The 14,290-nt window shown below is 36.9% G+C and overlaps 1 long non-coding RNA gene across 2 annotated transcripts; it reads right to left on the minus strand.

Moving 5' to 3' along the window:
* Window positions 1-11,633: 11,633 nt before the first annotated feature.
* LOC108474850 (uncharacterized) lies at window positions 11,634-14,004 on the minus strand. 2 transcript variants are annotated; one of them, XR_001869954.2, is made up of 2 exons: window positions 13,055-14,004; window positions 11,634-11,860 (listed from the first exon to the last, which is right to left on the minus strand). It is a non-coding gene; the product is annotated as an uncharacterized LOC108474850 (long non-coding RNA). The 2 variants fall into 2 exon arrangements; XR_001869955.2 differs by having other exon boundaries at window positions 12,936-14,004.
* Window positions 14,005-14,290: the final 286 nt, after the last annotated feature.

Genomic DNA, 14,290 nt, shown 5'->3' on the forward strand with positions numbered 1-14,290 from the left:
CTAAAATCCTGCTAGGATACTCTAGATAGGATGATACCGAAACCATAGGAAAATCGATAAGAGACTGAAATTGTAGCAAGACTTCGATTCGCGAAAACAAACTCGAACTACATGTCGATTCATAAAACATCCGTAATAAACACCGGAATATTAATTGATGCATAAAATTCGAATCAAGATAATACGATATGAGTACAAGAGGCCGTGGGCGGAGCCGAGGAAGTGCTCGAGCGAGATCTTCGTCTTGAGACATATACGGCGGTGGATGCACGGTACCACCGACAACAGAGAGTCTCATGATCAGCGGTCGGGATGATGCCTGTCACATGTAATGCTTCAGATTCGGAAAGGGTTGCCGGACAAGTTCGGCAACGAAATTCGAGGATCGATTTCGAATGACTTCGAGCTAACGGAGCGGAGACCTTTAGGGCGTGTCTCGGTATAGCCCGAATGTGGCGGAATATTGGTTGGAGGCCACGAACGGGTTATAGACAACTTGGACCGCTCCGAGGAGATTGTGAGTGGGGTATCTGTACTAAGTCCCTTGGGTCACTTTCGGTTAGGGTAGACAAACCGATAGGATGTACCCTAAAAACTCAAGGTAGGATTTTCCCGGAGATCCGATGGAGTTACTGCTCGAGAGTTTGATCTCATTTTGGGAATGGACTAGCTTGTTAAGCATAAGGCGACCACGGATTGTCGCTAAACGAATGGTGTTAAGAACTACAAAGGATGAGGAGGTTATGGTGATAGGTCAGAGAAGGGATTATTTGTCCAATGTGGTGTCAGCATTAAGAGCCGAAAAGTGGATTCGGAAAGGTTGTGAGGCCTAATTGGTATTTGTAAGTTAGTCGGAAGAGGAGGGGCTGACAGTGGATAAGGTTAGGACCGTAAAGGAGTTCCAAGATGTTTTTCCGGAGGAGCTTCCAGGATTACCTCCAAACCGAGAAGTTGAGTTTGGAATAGATTTGTTGCCTGGAACGGCGCCCGTGTCCATCGCACCGTATAGGATGGTACCGAAGGAGTTAGTGGAGTTAAAGGCTCAAATTCAAGAGTTGTTGGATAAGGACTTTATTAGGCCAAGCGTATCTCCATGGGGAGCACCAGTGCTATTCGTGAAAAAGAAGGATGGTACGATGCAGATGTGCATTGATTATCGCCAGTTGAACAAACTGACGATTAAGAATAAGTATCCATTGCCAAGGATTGACGATCTATTCGACCACTTAGAGGAGCTTCAGATTTTCCAAGATCGACCTTCGATCTGGATATCATCAGTTAAGGGTCAAGGAGGCAAATATCCAAAAGATAACATTCAGGACTCAGTATGGTCATTATGAGTTTCTGGTTATGCCATTTGGACTAACGAATGCTCTTACAGCATTTATGGATCTGATGAATCGTGTGTTTCAACCATTTTTGGATCAGTTCGTAGTCGTCTTTATTGACGATATCCTGGTATATTCTGAAACTGAAACGAAACATGATGAGCATCTCCGTATAGTGTTGTAAGTATTAAGGAGAAGGAATTCTTTGCGAAGTTCAACAAGTGTGAATTTTGGTTGAGGAGGTAACCTTCTTAGGACATGTGGTCTCGCCGAGGGATTAAGGTGGACCTCGAAAAATTGAAGCGATTTTGGAGTGGAAGCCGCTTAGGTCGGTGTCAAAAATACTGAGTTTTCTAGATCGGCAGGATATTACAGAAGGTTTGTGGAAGGTTTTTCTGTGATGACAGCACCTTTGACAAAACTCATAAGGAAATGAGTACCGTTTGTATGGACTAAAATTTTCAGAATTTTTGGTTTCACCAATCAATACCAGATTTTTCTCAAAGTTTCTCATGTTTCACTGTTTGACTAATTTGACCACTCTTCATTACGAATCAAATGTCTCATTGTACAGAATTCAAAATATGTTCTTGTTTATTTCATTAGAAACTAGACTCAACAAGCTTTAATTACATAATTTATTCAGCTTCTAATTCATCTCCCACAATTTATGGTGATTTTCCAAAATCACGTTACTGCTGCTGTCCCAAGCAGATCTATTACCAAATCACTCTTTCACACCTAACTTGCATGCTTGTTATTCAAACATGTATATCACGAATCAATCATCACATATCTATGATTTTTACTTAAGCATAATCTCCATTTCATCATTTTAAAGCACAACATGTTAGCCGATTTTTCCCTTTAGCATCTAAGGCACATGCATGCTCATTTGTTTGGCTCAACTTCACATATCTTCCATTTTTCATCAAAAGAACATTAAACAACAACCATTTCCTTCATTTTAATTCATGACCAAATGCTCACAACACAAGCAAAAATCAAAATATACTTCAAGAGTTAAGGTAGAATCAAGAAGAACTCATGAACCTCAAAATAAAAGCAAGGTACCAAGAACTTACCTTTAATTTTCCTCCTCCTAATGACCGAATACTCAAGAGCTTTCTCCTCTCCTTTCTCTTCTCTAACTTTCAGCTATGATGAACAAAGATGGACAAAACTTTGTTCTTTTCACCCCTTTTTCTTTTAATAAAACTTCATATTTCATCCATTTAATTCTTTAATACAAAAGACATGAAATTCTTATCTTGAAACATTTACCTAACCCATTATCATGAAACATTTACCTAACCCATTATCATGGAATATTTACCTAATCCATTGTCATGAAACATTTACCTAACCCATTATCAATTTGTATCAATTTGTACCATAAATTATGGATATCAAGTGTACATTTTGTCTACAACAACATGATGGCTGGCCACTTCATGTAAAATGGGAGGTTTATCATACAAATCCTCCTATTTTGCACTCCTATTTATTTAGCCACTTCAATTTAGCCTATAGCATTTTCAAACATTTTCACATAGGTCCTATTTCATAATTTCACTCACAAATGACAAAATCAAAGCATGAAATTTTGTCAACATTCACAGAATTCCCGAAAATTGAGGCGTTACAAATCGCCTCAATTAGTGACCAAAAGAATAAATTTTTACGTCGCTACAGCTGGCGACTCCACTGGGGATGTCAGTTTTTGAGAGTCGAGTCACTTAAACGCGTGTTATCAAAATTTTCAAAATTCCTTTTTCAAATTAACATTTAGTCGTGATCCAAAAATTGGTTTTTTAAAGTGTTGTATATATTCTCCCAACTTGTTTTATCCGATTGTTATTTAGCTTTAAATTTTTATGGTTTTAGTTTTGGTCTAGTTTTTTTAAATAAAACGTAAAGGTTTGTGAGTTTCTCCCACACACCGTGCACTTGCATTTTCCATAACATGAGCTCTCTACCCGGGCCTCGTCCGTTTAAGTGAAAGTAAACGCTACGCCTTCGTGAGTTAACTCGTCCTTCCGTACAGGCTAGTGAATACTTTCGGGTTACATATGACTTATGCTTTCGTGAGTTAACTTGTCCCTCCGCATAGGCATAAGTAAATGTAACCCCTCGAATTAAACTCGTGAGCCTGTGATGGGCTATGACCGAAGCGTCGTACTAACCTTAGCAGATGATAGTACGGACAATTCGAGTACCTATCTAGAACCAAAACCTCATATAGTGAACCGTACGAGCCATTTAACTAGAGCAATGCCAAACCTCCGTCCGTTTAGTAGTCACCAAAATAAGTGCACGGGAGGAACGCCTATTATCTTTTGTATCTTCACTTTCTATACAAGGGGACTGGGTCTGTTTAATAAATTAGATTTGGGTAGTTCGATTTGTTAAATTTTCCATGTTTTTCTGCCTATACTTAATTACTAATTGTTTGTCTTTGCCTTATTTTTTTTTCCATCATGCATTATAGGCATTATATTAGGAAGGTGTTGACTAGAGATCGGTTGCCAAAAAACGGGTTTCTAATGGAAGAGTCAATTATACAAACAACCGAGAGGAATGCCGCGGTTTGAGACTGGTCTCTAAAGACTCAAAAAGAAAGAGGGGATAGTCTAGTGGAGGGATGTATTGCCAATTTGCCTGAGCACGTAATTGTGAATGTTCACCAGAATAACCTTGAAAATTTGGTTCGGGTTTGGAATCAGTGGGACTTGGACACTAGGGGTATCTTCACTGAAAGATATGGGGACATAGCCAACTTGATTACTGTCAATATAGACGAACGATTGATCCAAGCCATGGTCAAATTTTGGGATCCGGCCTACCAATGTTTTACTTTCAATCAGGAAGACATAACCCCGACTATAGAAGAGTATGATGCTTTGCTTCGTGTCGAAAACGTACAACCTTATAAGATATATGTGAAAGAACCTAAGCCAATGACCTTTAAGAAAAACTTAGTGAGATTGACAGACATGACTGACACGTGGGCCGAAAAACATATAAAGAAGAAGAATGAAACCATTTGCATTCCATGGTCTTCCCTAAAAGAATTGGTTCTGAACCATCCTGACATGTTGAAAAGGGTAAATCTATTCGCTCTGGCCATTTACGGTTTGATCATCTTCCCGGAGGTCCTTGAACACATAGAAGTTGCTGTGGTAGATTTCTTCGAAAGGTTAAAACAAAGAATCAACCCCGTCCCAACTATCCTGGCTGAAACCTTCAGATCAATAAGTAGCTGTAGGAAGAAAGGGGAAGGTCGTTTTATCGGATGCGCGCAGTTACTCAATGTTTGGATTCTGAGCCACTTCTAGAAAGTAGGGCACACACCATTCCATATGTTTCCTAAAACATTCTCCCCGTTAGAAGCTTATCTTAAGAAAGAATGGCCGAAAGAGGTCACTGAACAACACTGGATATTAGTCTTTCAGAATCTTCGCGCCGATGACGTAACTTGGAGAGCCCCGTGGATACGCCCGTCAATTCTGCTATACAAGGTCGGAGATCAAGATTGGGTGCCACTACTCGGGTTATGGGGAGGAGTTGGATATGCTCCGTTAATGGTCCAAAGGCAATTTTCTTCGCGACAATTCATACCTGCCACTAGAGGATTAGTACAGTCTGAGTTTGCTTTTGCGGGCGAGGGATATAGGAAGAGGGTTCGAGCTATCGCAAAGTCTTGGAAAAGAATTCATCTCATGGAATTAGCTTTATACGCTGACACTCTCACCCAAGATTACGACATATGGAGAAAGCAACGGGTGAATAGTCAGCAAATCTCGTCAATGAACTACACCGTCCAGAATTCTTTCTCGGAGGAAATGCCGTCTGAGCTAGAAATGGCAAGACAAGAATTTGAACGAGAAAAGGCCAAGATGTCTCAGGACCTTAGTACTCTTCAAGAGGAAAACTACTAATTGAAGATCGACGTTCAGATAGAAAGATCCAGAACCGAGAAAGTGCAAAAAAAAGTTGAAGTCGCGAGAAATGACTTAAGGGACCTCCATCTGAAAAATAAAAAGTTAAGAGGCACAATAAAAAATAGTGGGCTGGGCAAGTCATCTGCAGAATGGAAAGAAGAGATAAGCAACATTAAAGGCAGGATGAAATTTTGGAAAGGAAAAAAGAGGAAGAAAAGGCTGCGCGGGCTATGATAGAATTGAGGAAGAAGAATGCCGAATATGAAGCTGTGTCTGCCGAGGTAATGACTAGTCGATCTAAACGTCAAGAACTAAAAGAAAGGATAAGAGAGTTAGAAGGTATGCTGCAAGATCGTCAACAACAGCTAGATACTCTCTTGAAGGCTTTGGAAGAAAAAGATAGTCAGTATGATAGAGACGTTCGTGCTTACGAAGAGGGACTCCAAGAAAAAGAAATGCAACTTAGCTGTTTAATCAATGAAGTTCGTGGGGTAGCCATGCACGTGGTGCAATTATCGGAAGAAGCTGAAATTTTCATTTGCCAATTCCCTCCAAGTCAAAGATCAAATATATCAGAGTTCTTAGCGCGAGTAAAGAAATACGGTGATATAACTAGGAAGTTTGTGTAATAGCTGAATCGAAAACGGCAAAATATTTTGTAATGAACTCTTTTGATGAATGGAATGCCTAAAATAGGGGCTATCTTGAAATCAACACCAACTTATTGCATTTCTTTCATTATTAACATTCATTTGACATTTATGCATTCATTCATTCATTGCATATCCCATAATCGTTCGCTAAGGTTAAAACATACAATTCCCAGTTGTAATACCACGAGACTGGAACCACGTCATTCGTATAGAACGCGTCGACAAGCTAGGGCAATGGAGGCTGAATTCAATGAAAGAATTGAAAGGATGGAAAGACTTCAGAGAGAATTACAAGAGCAGTTGGCCAAGTCGCAGCAAGAGACAATAGATTTAATGGTGAGATCTCGAGAAGAATCACTCGAACAAAAGGACCAAATGGCCAAAATGATAGAAATGATGTCAGCTTTGGTTAAAGGAAAGGGACCCATGCAGAGCCCTGACGTCGAGGAACCTCGGTCAAGAGTTAATCACAGTCAAGATCTGCTCTATCCCCCAAGATTCACTCCGCCGCATGCCCACGCAACACAAAGAGGGTACACCCAAGGGGAACCCACAGACCTGGAGCAACGAGCGGTGCCACCTGCTCACATAGGGCAAGGAGTATTCGTATCAAACCTAGGAGCTAGTCCTGCTGATCCACTCGTTCCAGATTTGGACGATCCAGCAGAGATAGTTAGGTTGAAAATGAATGATCATGATGTTCAGGATAAATATAGGAGCTTGAAAGAAAGTCTCAAGGCGATAGAAGGTACTGAAGCCTTCTCTGCATTGAGCGCCAAAGAACTCAGCTTGGTGCCCGATCTGGTTCTACCTCCGACGTTCAAGGTGCATGATTTTGAAAAGTACGATGGGACAAGATGTCCAAAAGCACATCTTGTAATGTTTTGCCGAAAAATGACGGGTTACGTGAACGAAGATAAACTACTCATACATTACTTTCAAGATAGTCTAGTAGGATCGGCTCTTCGGTGGTATAACCAGCTTAGTAGGGAAAAGATCCGATCTTGGAAGGACTTGGCATCAGCATTCTGTGAGCAATACAAGCATGTATCGAATATGGTGCCAGACCAGATGACTTTGCAAATGATGAAGAAAAAACCGTTAGAAACTTTTAGACAGTGTGCGCAGAGATGGAGGGACGTCTCAGCCCAAGTGGAACCCCCACTAATAAAAACGGAGATAACTGTTCTCTTCATCAATACTTTGAAAGCACCATTTTATGACAAATTAGTGGGAAGTGCCACGAAGGACTTTGCGGATATTGTAATATCCGGTGAGCTTATAGAGAATGCCGTCAAGAGTGGTAGAATGGAAGGTCAAGAAAGTTCAAGAAGGGTAGCGCCCATGAAGAAGAAAGAACCAGAAGCCCATATGGTGGGAATGAGAAGCCGTTATACCCCTAATCCATATCCAAACCAACCCCGACCTCGAAATTATCCTCCTCCAAATTTCTATTATCCCCCTCAAACCCATTACTACCAAGCACCACCTCCTTCCTACCCCGTATACGCCACGAACAACCAAAAACCCGTCACCACATTCCCACAAAACACGGTACCCGCTCAAAGCCAGCCCAAAAACGAACCAATACCAGCAAGGCCTAATTCCGAGAGACCGTAATTTACTCCCATCCCTGTCTCGTATGGGGAATTATACCTAAAACTTTTGGAGAAACAGCTAATTTCTCCCCATTACATGGCACCCCTTAAACCTCCATACCCAAAGTGGTACGATCCAAACGCTAGTTGTGCATACCACGCGGGGAACCAGGGGCATTCCACGGAGAATTGCCTAGCCTTTAAGAGGAGAGTTCAAGGACTCATTGACGCGGGTATCCTACGATTCGATAGTGCTAGTAAATTTTTGTCCGACTAGAGTTTGTTGTTTAATTTTTAAAATTTAAAAAAAAATAAAAATAAAAAATTTTCAAAAAATAAAAATTACATTTTAACCCCTAAACTTTTCCTAAATTTCATTTTGACTCTTAAACTTTCTTTAAATTTCACTTAGACCCCTAAACTTTCCTTAAATTGTATTTTAACCCTAAATTTTCTAAAATTACATTTAGCCCCGTAAATTTTCTTTGCATTTGTGATTTGGTCCTTGATGAGATTACGTGATTTGGGGTACCCACTTCCCGATTTTCAAAGCCACAAACATGGGTGGTCGCTCCTTCTTCACCCACTACCGCAAATAGCATAAAACAAGCAAAATGGGAGAAATAAAAAACCACACAAAAAGAGGAGGATTCTCCCATTTGAGAAAAAAGAGCAAAAAAATTCAGCAAAAAATTTTTCAGCAAAAAAACAACAAAAAGGAACATTCAAAGAATCTAAGCAAGAAAAACTCCAATATCCAAGCAAGCAACCAAGCAACAAAGGACTAACCACCATTAACACCACAACCAAGCTCCCAAACCGAAACCCACTCTAAATACCCGAGCCAATCGATTATCACCACCCCAAAACCCAAACCTCAACTACCCGTAGCTTCGATTTCATGTGGTGCATACAAGGGCTGCCGGTGACGCGCAGACGGTGGAAGGAGAGGAGAATAGGCGGCTTGAAGTTTGGATTTTCTTTGTTTGCTGCTGGAACTTGTTTGTTTTGGGGGGGTTTAGTATTAAAAAAAAAAGAAATATTTTAGTTAATGGGTTGGTTTATGTAAGGTTTGATGGGTTAAATTTAGTTTGGGTTAATTAGTGGGTCGGGTGATATGTTAAGTTAGTGAGTTGGGTTGGTTGTGTTGGATTATTAAGTTAGTGGGCTGAGGTTGGTTTGTGTTGGGTTGAAGTAATTTGAATTTTGTATCTTTTATGTAGATTTTATTTGTAATTGGGCTAAACAAAAATTGGTCTAAAAAAACTAGATTTTATTTGTAATTGGGCTAAACAAAAATTGGTCTAAAAACTACAATAATAAAAATATTAAATTTTAAAATGGTCGGGTCAACTCGACTCTATTTATGGTAATCGATCCGGTGAAGATCACCAACAAAGGCCCATTTCAACAGCCCGAGAAGAAAAGAGATTAATTTCAAGAATCCATAACACCGGGCTTCGTATATTCTTACCCTTTTATTATTATTTACCTATTCAATTTAATATATATATTTTATAACTATATTATGTACATATATATATATATTGTACATATCATTATTTTATATTATTGTTGTAAAAAATTTTATGTATATATTTTTATGTACGCTTCCTAATATTTTCTTTTATTGTAGATATTATTATTATTACATATATTTATTATATGCATATATATATGTATTTTTATGTACATATTATTATTTTATATTATTATTACCAAATATATCATTTTTCCTATTTTATTATTAGTACATGATTTGTTTTTTTTTTGTAAATATCGTTATTATTGTTATTCTAATATTCTAGTATTCCATGTTAATATTTTTCATTAATGATATCTTTTTTGTATCGCTTATCTATTTTTAATTTCTCACTTTAGGAATATTTTTTCTCATGTTTTAATTAATTTAAAAAATAAGGCAATGTACCGATTTAACATTAAGCCATCGATTTCATCGCTATGTTGGGTGAAATTCATCGGCTCGTGTTAAAAACGGGAAACCCTTTCTAAAAAATCGAAAACTAAAAATTCTCATTTTTCAATTGGAACACGAGTAAATGTCAGATTGAATTTGTACTTTTGAAAATCAAGACAACACAAGTTTAATAAGATACCAATTTTGGACGTCACGAGGGTGCTAATACCTTCCTCGTGCGTAACCGACTCCCGAACTCTATTTTTTTCTCTGGCTTTAAACGTAGACCTAAACTCGGTCTTCTTTTTGTTTAAAAAATAAATTTTCTTTTGAAAAAGAGGATTTATTAGGTGTCGGATCACACCTAGGAAAAAGGATCGGTGGCGACTCCCTTTTTTAATAAAATCGAAAGTCGGTTTTTAAATTTCCAATAAATCGCCTCAATTAGTGACCAAAAGAAGAAATCTTTACGTCGCTACATGTATGTTACGTTATTATTACGTCAAATTTGTCACATTATCATTATTCGTCAAGTATAACCCCATTCATGTTTCAAATGATTTTTCTTTAAAACATAATCAATTAAATGCATATCATTTTTAAATATTTCATTTTATCTAAATTCGTACGAATTTTTTTTTGAAAATTTCCCAAAACAAGGTTGATGTTTGATGTTTGGAAATTCGAGAAATCGTACCCTAACATGTTGGGTTTCGATTTTCTATTTGTCCAAATAATCAAACATCCCTTTAAAGATTTCACTCATGTATTTAAAAATTTCGAGAAACCGTTTTTTTTGAAAATTTCGAGAAATCATGCCCTACGTGCTGGGTTTCGATTTACCGTTTGACCAAACAACCGAATATCCTTTTTAAAATTAAGGTGCATGAGTTTTGAAAATCCAAAGATCGGCTTACTCTCGTGGGCTTAAAGTGTTGTGTCCTAACGTGTTGGATGTGACATTTTATTATTTTGGGACGGGAAGGTCTTTAACATCTGCTTCGATTTATCTAAACATCTTTGCAAAATTAACATTAATAAAAAGAAGGATCGTATTCTAAATTCTTTTCGAGTTTTTAAATTTCGACATTAAGACATTAGTTAATCAATTAGGTACCAATCTTGGGCGTTATGAGGGTGCTAATCCTTCATCGTACGTAATCGACTCCCGAACCCGTTTTCTCGAATTTCGTAGACCAAAATCGTTGTTTTAATAAAATAAAATATTTTATTAAAACAATCAAAATATTGGGTGATCCATTCACACCTAAATAAAAAGGATTGGTGGTGACTCTCTTTTTTTCGTTTTCATTTTCAAAACCAAAGTCGATCCCTGTTTTTTTTTTTAAAATGGTTTCGACAATGGTAGCTATAAAGTTTGATTCAATTGATGGAATTGGAAAATGACTACTATTTATTGAACTTCCAAGATGATGATGACTATTCGAAATTGATGGTCAAGGGACTTAGGATGGTTTTTACCAGTTTCTAACGGTGCAACCATGGACACCATCCTTTTCTACACTTCATGATCATCTATGTAATGTGGTTGTTTGGATTAGACTACCAAGTTTATTGAGTGCAATGTACAAGAAGAGTTTGCTCAATGCAATTGGTAGTACTATTTGTTAAGTTATTAAGACTAATTATAACATAGATAATGGAACAAGAGACAAGTTTGCAAGGATGGTTGTTGTCTATGTTTATTTACGGTTACCATTAGTCTCGAAGATTAAAATTGGGAATGATGTTCATGTTAGGATCTAGTGCCCTAAGGTTAGTTTATTCATTATTTTAATTTTAATTTTTTGAACAAATTTGTTTAATAAATTTTATTATTCACATTAATATTGTTTGTATTTATCCTCACCGATCTTTGCACACAAAGAAAAATGTAAGTATATATTGGCTCATTGATTTCCTAATGTATATATAACCTCTTTAATTCAGCCTGGACATTATAATGGCTAAGCTAACCTACTAATACTTTTAACAATCCTAAACTGACTTATTTTAGGAAAATCGTTTTGTTACTTTGAGTTAAGTTAAACATTCATTTATTAGATCGTGTGTATTTTAAGCTTTATTTTATTGTTATTAGTGAAGTTTTTAGAAAATCATTTGGCTTGTCGCTTTACTTTGCAATAACTCAATGTAATCTAATGCATCAGAAAATCATTGATTGAGTCAGATTTTACTTAGGTCGAATAACATACAATTACTGGTTATTAAATCCGAACCATTCGAATGAATAATGCATGATAGAAGTCCCAAAACAAAAAAATCAAACCACAAATTAGAAACTTAAAATTACAATCCAAAACCAATAAAAAATTTATTAAAAATACTTATTTAAAAATAATCCGGTGTTCGAGGTGATACTCCGTATGTCGGGTCCGGTCCTAGTTTCGAGGTTTCCCTGAAAATTTAAACATTGTAAGGGGTGAGCTTATGAAAGCTCAGTGTGAGTCTAAGAGCTATTTAAATAAACATATAACAATACAGTAAGACACGTAAGGAGATCAACACAACGACTATAATAAATAGAGCAATTTATCAATCAATGCATATATACATTAACCAAAAGACCATAAAGCCATCTTATGGAGTTCATATCAATAAGAGTTCATATTAAACCATAACATTTAACATGTATGATGCAAATGATGCAAATGATGCAATGCAAAAGGTTCCTACCCAACCATCCGCTATACACCACAAGTTCCCTAGAACCCGTCTACCAAACTCCAAATAGTAAGAACTTAAGTCCGTTGTGGTTAAAACCACCAATAACAGTATGCAAATAAAGCTGCTGATAAAAATGTAGACAAGCTTCCAGTAAATATGCGATAAATCGTCCAATATCCTCAAGTCTCTAGTGCAGTGCACTGACAACAGTATTGCGGACTTTAAATGTTGTCGGATTTTTATGGAACTCCTCCGTCAACCACAAATATCCACCTCGTGCGAATGAAAAATGGCATTCAATCAATGAGCAATTCATGCTACCAAAATCAATCTCGGTACAATGACATGCTTAACATGCGTATCAATAATTAGTGTCGATGTATGCCTTGCATACTTGCACATATCCAGTCAATCAAATCAATAGTTTCACTGGTATGTAACATACGATACAATCTAGCCATACTTAGTATGCAATTTGAACAGTGGCATAGCATGTCGAACATTATACATGCACCCAATAATCAATAAACACAGTATAACATAATTTCAAACCTTGTCACAACCAGCATACAACAATCCATAGCATTGGCAATTAATTAGACAATCAAATATAATAATTTCACGTACAAACAATCCCAGCAAGGGCTCAATCACCTAGTTAATAATTTTAAAGTCATGTACCTTGCTCAGAAACTTTTAATTTGTTTATTAGGCCATTCAATCATGCCCAATCAACAAGTATTTTATATCAAACTATAATTTTTATTAAGAATTTACAACCAATTACGCAAAGTTAGGATCTACACCTTAATTTGCAATTTGCAGTCATAACCCGTAAAAATTTGCACTTCCGCACTTAAGCCTTAAACAAACCTAAATCCAAAAAAATAGCACCTAATACGTTAAATTATCGATAAAATCCAACCTTGAAACACCCCAAGGGTTCGGCCAAGGCAGTGCCACATCACCAAATTTTCAGATCCGAAACCATAAGTGAACTTAGATTATTTTAACCCAAAACGATAGTGCGGCTAAGATCTGACTTCACTGCTGAACCGGGGTGTTAAAATCAATAACTAATACCAAAATATTATTAAAAATCAGTACGTAAAAATCAATCTAAGGCCCTAGAACAACCAACCCAAAACAACAAATTTTAAACGGAATAATTCGCATTTACAGATATCATTTCCTAGATTTGAATCAACAACCTAAAAGAGATTGAATGCACACTCAATTGAAAATTTTGGGGCTGTTATAAACAAGGAATAAATGATGGAATAAGATATCAGATAGTGCAGTAAAAGAACGAAAAATGGCAACTCCAAAAGTGGTGATCAAAGGGCAGAACACCCCTACAGGTGATGACAAAAGAGATCTGATTAGGGCAGAACAAAAGAGGAACTTTTGGCAACAAAAGGAATGATTCTGGAGGCCAGAAATAACAATGAATTGACTGCAAAAACAGCAACAAAAGGAGAGGAGAAAGGGAAGCAAAACGGCACCACACAAAGAAGAGGAGAGGGTGACAGACATGGGAAAAAACCTAGGAGTTTAGGCGACACAAGGAGGAGAAAAAAGGAAAAATAAGAGAGAAAGAAGAGAGGAAGTGGAACGGTAAGGGAAGAAAATAAAATAAGATGGAGGAAAAAATTAAAGGAAATTCGATTTTGTTTGTTTGATTATATTTTAAAAAACTGAAAACCTTTTTTCTGATAATTTAGATACCAATTATACTGTTTTCTTATTTTCTCTTAAGTCAATAACCTAATATTGTCATAATTTTACAAACTTTAATTAAAATTCATTAATTCAAATTCAATTAGGATAAAGTCAACCTTAAATAAAGAAAATCATTTCGTAGTTAAAATGGAAGGGAATATCAATCCTAACAAAGGGGATTTAAGTAGCAAGGCTAGGAAGGGAAAATGGTTTTACCTGATCATTGTGATTCAATGGAAATAGAATGAGGCTTCGGTTCTTACCTAATAGCAAATGAACAGGTCAAAAAGGCCAATGTAGATTGGGAGTAGTGGGTTGCAATGACGGATTCCATAGAGGTTGTATACTAAATGGGCCTATTGAGTCTGTTATATGTTAAAAAAAACCCTTAAGGAAATGCAAAAAGAATCAATTAAGTATTTGTATTAAATTCGCACCT

This window comes from Gossypium arboreum, chromosome 3 (genome assembly GCF_025698485.1).
Source record: "Gossypium arboreum isolate Shixiya-1 chromosome 3, ASM2569848v2, whole genome shotgun sequence".
NCBI lineage: Eukaryota > Viridiplantae > Streptophyta > Magnoliopsida > Malvales > Malvaceae > Gossypium > Gossypium arboreum.